Genomic DNA, 4,974 nt, shown 5'->3' with positions numbered 1-4,974 from the left:
TGGTGCGGTCTGTGCATTTCCCAGTCTCCGTACCTGAGATATCCGAGTACAGAGGCATGTTGGCGATAGGAAAGTCCAAGGCTTTTTCTGCGGTCTGATCCGGGAGTAAAAAGTGCCAAAATGTATTGTTGAATCGAGTGATGGAGGACGACGGAAACAAACTATATACTGTTAGGTATTATGATCATGAAATAAAATAAGCTAAAGTAGATCTGAACGATGAATTAAGTAGTTTTTTCCAATGCCTAGCGGAGCTTCGGGAAACATGACCTCTCTCTCTGCTGCCTCCAGCCTAAAAGGTCAGAAGAAGAGGTAGACGGTCAGAAGAAGAGGTAGACGAAGATGCAAAACAATATCAACTGTTAGAGAGAGAGAGGAGAGACATGGGGAGAGAGTGAGAGTGAGGAGAAAGAGAGAGAGAGAGAGCTGTAAGGTCTCTGCCGACCCATCTACATAAAACCCCCATGTATGAGTGAAACTCGAAGGAGTAGGCATGCTGTTTTGGAGACTCACTCAGGCAGAGGTTTGAAATTGAAACACCAACATGCAACAGTTGGAAAATAGGAACAGTAATTCAAAGATTTACAACCTGAGATGCACCACACCAGGCCATCCCAGAACTTTCTGACTCCAAGCCCACTGCAACATTTCAAAGTGAGGCCTACCTAAAATACACATTTAAGAGCCCTTAACTTCTAACCTCATATTGGATGGCTGGTACATCGCTCAACGATATACCATATATTGGGATCGGATTTCCAACCAAATAATCTTTCATCATTAATCCCGGCCTGGGCCTCTCAGTGTTCCGACGTTCCCTCTGCAATACATGATACGCGTGCAACATGTTGTGCGCATGTGTGCACGAGCCGGCTCCCCTGAGGCTTGCCTCATTGTGAGTGTCACTCGTGTTTCCAGGCTCTCTCCCTCTAGGGACGGTGTACCTGCGGACCTTTCCCCCAGCTGTCAGCATAACCTGCTCCAGGGGCGCCAACTCATGAGTTCATGGATCCCCCTGCCTGGCCGAGCACACTCTGTCACATGTCAGGGCCGCACAGGGATTTTAACCGGGTCTCCGGAGTGATAGGTGGCGGTCAATCCCATGTACCACCCTCAGGAGTGAATAAAAGGACCAAACTGAAGAGTAATCAGATTCAAGGTGGTCTTTACTGAGTCTCAAAAAACAGGCAAGCAAACAGAAGTCTTAGAGGAAGGAACACAGTCCTTATAAACAGGCCAGCCAAAAATATGCAAAGTCCAAAAACTCCTTGAAAGGTAAAACTGAACTGCAGCCGGGTCAAAACAGCGAGATCAGTCAGAAGAAGAGTAGGAGGAGGACATGAAGGAGTCATAAACATTTTGCTTAACAGTCAGTGTACTGAATTATATAAAAAGCGTTGGGTGTGTGTCAAATGGAAGCAAGTTTTAACACACTTAGATCATGAAGCCTGACTAGAAATGCCCCACTTTTGTGCTGCTCCTCTGCCAGATGGTTGTAGGGTTTCATGTGGACGGAGAAGAAAGAGTGTTGTGGGCCCTTTAGTTAAGCATGAGCAACAGGGTTTTGTGCAGAGAACAGCTCTGCACTCACAAATCAAACCCAGTGTGGTAGCGGACCACATGAGGCCGTCACAGCGGCCCTATAATGGCTGGGCTCGCTTCTCACATTTGTCGTTCTTTCCATCTTTCTTTCCTTCATTTCCTTATGGAAGTTTTTTTAATCCAAGGCTCTTACATCAAATGTAGTCAGTGAGTCAACAGTCTCAATAAATAATGGCTTAGCAACCCAACAAGGGACATGATCTGCTGCAGAACGATTACAAGCCTATAGTCTGCCATCATCTTTGTTGTTGTGAGTTCTGAGACTCCGCGGGCTTAACAGTCATTTGCTAGAGGGTCGAGGGGTGTGGCGATGACGTCATGGTTTACGGTTTCAGTCGGTTTCAGGCGTCCACACGAATCCAAAACGAAACCGGGTAGATTTGAAACCACCTCCGAGGATGGTTTCAGAAGTTTACGGTTTCGGTCAGCGGATTCGCCAGCTTCGTGTTGACGGAAGGCCGAACCGTACAAGACCTTTGCGGTTTCGCCATGAAATCGGCTTCGTGTGGACGGGGCCTGAGAGACACTTGCTATCATTGTCCCTGAACCAGAAGGCCCTATTCCTGCAATCCCAGCATCGACTTATCTGAGGTTATTCAGGATTTTAGGTTTCAAGTGACGCCTCTTTGTATTGTTCTCTATCTGTGTCTGAGATATTGCCTATCCCACTTCTACCAGGATGCACTTCATATGACGCAGATGGAATATATTACTAGTATTCTTCCCCTCATTCCCCTTTATGATGCTATTAGTGTCAATACACTTTGGCAGTATCCCACACAATCCACAGTTCAAATAAATATATAACCTATAAATAAAAACCAAAGGATGGAAGATTTTTTATTTATTGATCAATCAGATGAACCGGAATTCAACTGACTTGAGCTATCAATTAGCATTGCACTGGGTAGTATGTAAAGTGAGCATGTTAGCCATAGCTCTGCATATCATATAATCACCCTCTGCCGTCTACCCACACTGCTTAATGAAGAGACATTATACTGTACACTCAACACAAATACACCTCCAGATCTATGATTGATTAGCCCCACTTCCACCATGCATGGACCAGATTTATTGCACATTACCAGGCACTTTCTTGCGCCTCTTTTGGTTGACCGTTGTCTGGTCCGACGGACCAGACTTTACTCGTAAACACAGTAATAATGGGTTCACGCCGATATTGCATTGGTCAAGGCCAACTACACACATTACACGTTGCACAGACAATGTTTCTATACGTAGCTGCTCTCAAAGCAGGCTGCTGCACTAAAGAAAACAAGGTAATCATCGTGGAAAAGGGAATACTGATGATAATATACTTCGTTGTTGTGTAGATTCCTTTAGCCATCTTGCGTCCTTGAAGAAATATCCACTTTCCTCCATGGTACATTGCAAATAAACTTGTCCTCTCCCACATGGCAAATCCTCACTCCCTCCATCGTTGTTTCTGTGTTTGTAACTGTCCACTATGGGAAAGTTAAGAATCATGTACATCACTGTCTCATTGAAGATGCTTGCTGAATGGCTGCCTGTGTCTTCCCATGATTGTGCTCTGTGAAATCAATTGCTTTGCTGTTAAGAAGTGTCATAAAATGTATTATTTTCATCAGAAATATAATACATCAAAAAAAAATTCTCTTTTAATTAGCTTCATAATTTGATATTTCATTTCCACATATCAGGGAAAGCAGAATTATTCTCCTTATGCATTTATTTTAACAACCACTTGATGCTTTTGTGGTTGTTAAAGGCATGATATCATGCTTTTTAAATTTTTCCCCTTTGCGGTCATATGGTAGAAAAAAATATGGACGTGTAAATCCGTGCGCACAGATTCGTAAACCGTTGCTTCGTATTCCGAAATCATGCCTGCAGTTTAGCAGCTATTCCCCATGAGCATTGTGACGGCGAATGCCTATGTGATTCAGATGGTCATCTATACAGTACGAATGACTGAATGTCGGGATAGGTAACGCTTTATATTAAGGTCCTTGTCATAAGCCTTGTTAATATGTAATTAGACCTTATTATATGCTTATTAACATTAATTTGTGTTAAGACTATCAATAAGTGTTAATAATAACATAATAAACACGTTTATTGTGAGATTATAAGACCTTAAGAAACTTGAGCACTTATAAGAAACTTGTTAACTATTTATTGATTGCTTAATAATATTAATAATGGTCTTATATATAATAATGAGATTATTATAGCTGTTAATAAACGCATTACAAAATCATTTATTGAGTCTAACTAACTTACCTATTATGTCATTGTTAAACCTTTACTAAGCATTTTTTTATGTTTATTAAGGTTAATAAATCCTTTATTAAACTGCCAATTATGCCTTTTGCAGGTATGGGATCTAAAGCGGGAACCATGCTTATTAAGGTTAATAAGTCCTTTATTCAACTACTAATTATGCATTTTGCAGGTACGTGATCTAAAGCGGGAACCAGGCTTATTGAGGTTAATAAGTCCTTTATTAAACTGCTAATTATGTATTTTGTAGGTACGGGATCTAAAGCGGGAACCATGCTTATTAAGGTTAATAAGTCTTTTAATATACACTTAATAATGCTTAATGAGTTATTTAAAAAACTTCATAACGTATTCTTGAACATCAACATTTAAAAAGGCGGACTAGACAAATCCGAGTCCGGCTTCTCCATGGCCTCAGGGGATGGTTGAGAATTCTTCTGGCTGTTCTTTCTTGTTGTTAGAATTACGTTTGGTTACCTAGTTTCACATGATAGCATAAGCTAAACGTTAGCTCAAATGTAGCACACCAAAGCCTCTGAAAGAAAGTGTTTGCTGAAAAAGTAAACAAGGTCAAGATTCAAGATTCAAGATGCTTTATTTATCCCGAGGGAAATTATTGTGCAACAGTTACAATACAAAGGTGGGAAAGTAATACAGGGTTAGAGTCAAAATAGATAAAATTGATGGAAATAAAATAAGTACAAACTAAATAAGTGAAAAGGAGCGATTAGATAAAAGTGGTATTAGTGGTAAAAGTGGTAAAGTGATAAATAAATATTATAGCAGCAATTGTTGGCAGCATAAATTAACTAAAGTGATTAAATAAATAAATTGGGTAAAAATAATTAAATAAATAAATAAAGTGACATTGGTCTCAGGGCATAGTGTCTCCACGGGCCCTTCTGCAGCCGGAGGTAGATGCATTAAACAGTCTGATGGCCACAGGAAGAAAAGACTTCCTCTGGCGTTCTGTGTTACACCGGGGGAGGATGAGTCTGTTGCTGAAGGTGCTTCTGCTCGAGGTCAGCACCTGGTGGAGAGGGTGAGCATTGTTGTCCAGGATATTGTGCAGTATACACAGCATCCTCCTCTCAGACACCACCA

The sequence above is a fragment of the Gadus macrocephalus genome, chromosome 15 (assembly GCF_031168955.1).
Source record: "Gadus macrocephalus chromosome 15, ASM3116895v1".
NCBI classification, from domain to species: Eukaryota; Metazoa; Chordata; class Actinopteri; order Gadiformes; family Gadidae; genus Gadus; species Gadus macrocephalus.
This window is presented reverse-complemented; position numbering follows the sequence as displayed.